Below are 6,000 nucleotides of genomic sequence, written 5' to 3'. Positions count from 1 at the left end.
TGGACTTAAGCTGTTTAGTTTGTAAGGGTATTTTAAACTAAACAAACAGCTTTTTGTTAACATTTTCACTAGTGCTGCAGATTTCTAGGTTTAGAACGGCACTGACCACTTTGAGCCAGCACCGCTTCACTGGGGCAGAAGGATCAGATCTTATCTACATCTCAGTTGAAACTCAGAGACCATGCAACCATTTTTCTGGCAGTGTCTCTGAAGTTCATCACAGTATCAGCCAAAGGCCTGACCCTTAGACTTTCTCTTGGCTTTGAGACAAGGAAGAGCTGCAGGTTTAGAGCTTCATCTTGACCCATAGCCAGGGAGAGACATGGGCAGCAGCACCATGGCAATGGGCAAGGCACCCGCTTCAATCCATGTGCCGTGGCTGGATCGATGAGACAGAGAGGAGTGGATGGATCTATTGGAAATGTCATTGCAGGGATGAAAGGAGGCTGCCAGAGCTGACATCTTCTTGGAACATGAGGAGGATCCAAGAAGAATGGCCTTTCCAAGGAAAGAAATAACTCCCTTGCCCTTAGCTCTTGGCCTTTTTTTTCACCAGCTTCTTCCTCCAGCGCTGCCAGGCTGGGGCTGGCTGGGGTGGAGTGGGATTTCTTCAGAGGTGCTGGTCTGGCGCTATGTTTTGGTTTGTGACTAAACCAGTGTTGATTATGCCCCAGTGTTTAACCTACTGCTGGGCAAGGCTGGCATGGTATCAAGGCCTTTTCTTTCTCCCACTCCACCCCTGCAGCAAGGAGGCTGGGGGGTGAGAAGCTGTGGGGGCCACACAGTGGGACAGCTGACCCTCAGTGACCAAAGGGATGCCTTAGGATGTCATGCTCAGCAGTAAAAGCTCAGGGACAGGAGGAGGAAGGGGGGATATTCAAGGTTATGACGTTTGCCTTCCCAAGTAACCCGGGAACAGCCAAACACCTCTGTGCTGATGGAATCAGTGAAATGAATTCCTTCTTTGCTTCGCTTGCTCATGTGGTTTTCCTTCACTTATTAAACTGTCTTTATCTCAACTCACTGTTTTTTTTCTCATTTGTGCCCTCCAGTTCCCTCCTCCCATCTCACTGGAGGAGAAGGAGCAACTGGCTGGGTGTTTACCAGCTCTTCACAGCTAGATAGATTTCTTTCTATTCATCCCTTCTCTTCCTTTTGTTATATATCCCCTCTTTCCTATGGGATAGTTTTCCTATGGACCATTCTTGCCAGCGTCCAATCTTTGTAAATGTTGCCTTTTCACTTCTCAGTGTGTACTTCTCCCCTTACCTCTGCTCCAGGCTGCAGGAGCGATGTTGCTCTATCCAGAGCAAGACAGGCCATAAGTGAGAAGCAATGCCCCTATGATATGGGGCCCACGTGTTGTATGTCAGAAGTGATTTGTGGAGTAGGTGTGAACAGGAGCTGTGTTTTATCAACACAGCAAGTGCTGTCCTAATGAGGGATTACAGAGATAACAGAAGCAGCAGAACAGTCTTCTAGGGAGACACTTCAGAGGAATGCCCATAAACCACCAGCAGCTGACTCTGATGGAGAGGAGACACAAATGAAAGTGTGGCTACTAGTCAGAGCAGGAGTCAGCACGTGTCCATTATTCTTTTTCTCTTTGCTATCACTTTGCTGAATAATGAACTGGATACTTGCATCATTTCAGCTGTGAAACTTGTCTCTCACAGTAGAGGCACCATAGAGGAGCCTACCAAAAACTCCAAGTCCTACTGCTTGGATTCCCAACAATCTGCTAAACAGCACTGGGCAGAGATCTCTGTCTTTCTGGCTGCATCAGGGCAGGCTGGAGGTTGGGAAGACCCAGCTGTGTGCACAGTCATAAATCACACTTTGGAGTGCCCACTCTAGCTCCCTCCCTGTGTTCCAGCTGCCTTTGCTTGTGCCATCCCATTACTGGCAAAGGCCAGGGAAGCCTGGCATCCTTCTTGGAAAAGGCCCTGCATTGCCTTCTGCAAGGGCTGGCAGGTTTTGGAGGCAGCTCAAGAGCAAGCTGCTCGTGTGAGCATGAGACAACAAGTCCTGGGAGTGCCCAGCAGCTCCAGGCTACTGCCGTGAGCGAGAAATACAGTTGTTTGTACAGTTGTTCTCTTTTCCCATTGCCATTTGTTTATAGACATGTCACAGCAGATGCTTTTACCAGTACAACAGATACTTGGACTCATTTGGGGCTGCCACCAGTAACTGTAATCCAGCTAACAAAATACTCTGTTTATCTGAGTTGTCAAAAAGATTTGTTAGTCCCTACTGACAGGAGGTCTTTCACGTCAGTCTGTAATAAGGAAGGAGGAAGAACTTTTTATTTATATACCAACAAGAATGTAATCCAAAGAATACCTAAACACTGCCTACAACAAAAAGGTATTCAGCATTAAAAGCCACCTCTGGCTGAGGGGCAGGCAGTGAGGGACTGCTGTGGGAGGGCGGAAAGCAGGGGAGAGGCAAGGCCAAGCTTCCTGCAGCTGGTATTCAGGTTTCACCTCCTGGGTGATGAATGGCTTCCGCCTGGCGAGCAGCTGCTGCCTGGCCACGGAGGGCAAAGGGGACTCAGTGCTCATGGACCTGCATCCAAGGAAGCTGGTGGCAACCAGGTCCAGAACAGAAAAGGAGACTGCTCTGCTCCCAACCCAGTGCAAGCAGGAGACAGGTTGCCAGAGAAAGCTGCAGATCTGTAAGTTTCCACATTTTCAATGTACTGAAATGTGGCTGGAGAGGCTACTGAGAGCAGGATCGCATCTGCTTGCTCTCTAGAGAGATCTCTCAAGATGTCTACTGATGGCCTCTGCTGGCTATTTGTAGGGGAAGAGGGACATGTTGCCTTTTAAAATTCTAATTCTAGCCTGATCATAATTGATTTTTCAATTCTTAGATATTTAGTTTGGGGTTTTTTTTTAGTTTACAAATGATAGTTTCTACTGCTGGCATCTTCTTTGTCTGACATCCCCTCTTGGTGGGGATTTGCAAAGTGCCATCAAATTCTGGCATGGATATACATGCACCAAATACATAGATACATTCCAAAAATCACAGATGTGGCAGGGTGCATGAGGCTAGAAAAGAAGCATTGAACAGCCCTTTAAATTTGAAGCTAGATTGACTTGAGGAAGACATACAAGAAAAAATAGAAAAGAGCAGTGCTTTGTCATCACTGCCTTCTCTCACCTCATTTTCTGAGCATGCAGCAGCAGCATTCGGAGGCCACTACTGGAAAGAAGATCCAGGAGCCTGCAGGACCTGCTGGCCTGATGTAGTGTGGCTGCATCCCTGGACCTGACAGAAGACACAACCATGGAGCTGCATCGTGCTGGGCTGCAGCCCATGGTGTGGTCAGCCTGTCTGGCTGGTTGTCAGCTGTGGCCAGAAAAGTCAAATAAGTCAGTGGTGTTAGTGAGAGCTGTCTGTGCCAGTAAACAAACAGAAACCTGTTTGGGTGAAAAAGTGGGAGCAGATTTCCCTGGTCTTTGTGGGTCTCAAGATACAGGGTTAGTCAGAGGGCAGGTGGCAGGGGGACCTGTGAGATGTGCTTCCCAGCTCAACCCTTGGCTTGCTGTCTGTTTCAGGGACATTTTCCGAGTCTCTCTGTGCCTCAGATTAGGCATTTGTAAAGTAGCAACTGCCTCCTGCCGAAGCCTGTCACTAAGCATAACCCATTCATGCTGGGAAAGTCGCATGTTGAGACAGAAGGCCCATCACACACTGCTGCGAGAGCAAGCTCGGATGAGTCATGGCACACAAGCTCAGCACCAGCTGAAACACATGAAATATCTGAGTTCTCAGTCCAAAAAAATCCACTGTTTAAAAGCAAAATCAAGAGAAGACAACTCCTCTGAGGGAGCACCTCCTGGCCCCACCTGTCAGTATCTGAACCATTCCCCCAGTGCAGCCTATCTGTTGGGAAGCCGCCAAGCTCTGTGGACTCGGTGGAGCGGTTGTTGGTGTGTAGCGAGGCACAAGCCAGCAGGAACAACCACCTGGTGCCAATGTCCAAGGCAAGGGAGGAGTTCAGTGTCCTCAGTCTGTGTATTCAGTATTTGACTAGCAGTGCCAGTGGGTGACATGACAGCGTCCTTGGGAACATTCCCTCCCCATGCCCTTTAGGTCTCTGTTTCCAAGGGCTGATGCTATTTGTTTGCATTTCAGATCGATCACAACCACTGGTGACTGGCTACAGCAGCACACCTTGCTGGGCACTGACTGCAGCCATGCAATGTGCTTCTCTCTATCACTGTTTCCTCCTGGACACACTCTAGATTTAGCATGTCAAAACAGACAACACATGAAATAAAAAGCAAACAAACCACCAGGCATCCAATAGTTTCAAGCACCAAATACCAAAGCAACGGAAGAGACATTATCTACTGAGAATTTGTGCCTGGGAATTTGTTCCTCTAGATATTTGTTTATATTTATAGATATAAGTGTGTGTGTATGTATGCACACAGGCAGATGCCTACTGCATATATCTAAAGAACAAGAGAATAAGACTCTCTATATACTAAGACACATTAAGAAGATATAAAAAAGAATCTATACAGTGAAGGGTTTAAAACAATTTTCAGCATTTCACCAGTCAGCCTAAAAGAATCCTTCCTATCTGCCTAAAAGCAATAAAGCAAGCAAATTACATGGCTGACTCTTTCCTTACCATCTTAGCAGCATGCTTAACCCTCACCTGTATAGTAAGCAAACATCCTGAGTTTGATAACAAGATCATCCATCCTCCTTTTTAAAGTATAATCAGTTCTCTCTCTTGCAGTCTCATATAGGAGTGCAGGAAAATAGCCAGAAGTGAATAGCAGGAGATGGTCTTTTTGCACAGTGGCCGTTTTCAGGCCAACACACCTCCCCAGCATTCACATTCCATCCAGACAGCACTTTCAGGAGCTGTGATGGTGCTGATCCTGAGGGGTGATGAAGCCCCCAAAAGGCAAGTCTTTTGTAAGCATCCAATACTCTGTTGTCACTTTGGTGCCATAGGCATGGTGTGTCCTCACACACAGCCTACATACACTGACATTTTAACACCACTGCTGATTTTGTCTGATGTCTTTGCTCATCTTGATTCTTGGCCCATATCATATTTCATACCAGAATCAGTTTCTGGTCCAAGTGAGCTTAGAGCTGAACCCCTCTCCACACCCTGCAAAATATTTAATTTTTACTATAAAGACAAGCTATGAAGGTGACTGGAATAGCTAAATACTTGTAGGATAGTTTTACAGTAAACTAGGTGAAGCACAGTCACCTTCCCTGTGACATACGGCAGCCTCTTCCCACTAACTACCCAGCGCTGCAGGAGGAAGTCCAGTGCTCTCTATTTCACAGGGACTGTCGAGGGTGACTCTTCGACCCACCTGAGATCACAGTGTTTAGAGATAATCTAAAAACCTAACCCAGCCCTCTCCAAGGCCAAAGACTACCACCACTGCTGAACCGACTCCCCAGAGTAAATCTGGCATGCTCTTGCTCTTTAGGGCCCATGGCTCTTGTATGAGAGAACAAACTTCCAGGTCGATAAATCACCACCTTCACCTACACTTCAAGCTGATCACTTACTCATCTCAGCCTACCCTCAGTGTTCCACGTAGCCATCTATTTAAGCTGCTCTGTATAATTTAAGAATTAAAACTAAACACTATGTTACCTACAGCCACATCATCCTAGATGAGCTTAAACAACTGTGAAATTCCTGGCTCTATTAAAAGCAACATTCAGTGCATGCATTAGTCAACAGATGCTCAGTAGCTGTGCATCAGAAAACCAGAAGTGAGAAGCAGGCTGAAAGGCCTCCTGCCAAAATGATTACTTTGTGTTGCAACCGAGTCCTTGGAATACCATCTGTGCAGCAATGTTAGACTGGTGTTTGGTGCAGTGGTTATCTCTGTGGTAGTAAGTCTGACTTACCCCTTCACAGTGGCAACAACTGGTCAAGCACACAGCAGTATTTCCTCCTGATGAGTCAGAGGATGAGACACAAAAATCACAATCTCTTCA

The sequence above is a fragment of the Colius striatus genome, chromosome 16, assembly GCF_028858725.1.
Source record: "Colius striatus isolate bColStr4 chromosome 16, bColStr4.1.hap1, whole genome shotgun sequence".
NCBI lineage: Eukaryota > Metazoa > Chordata > Aves > Coliiformes > Coliidae > Colius > Colius striatus.
This window is presented reverse-complemented; position numbering follows the sequence as displayed.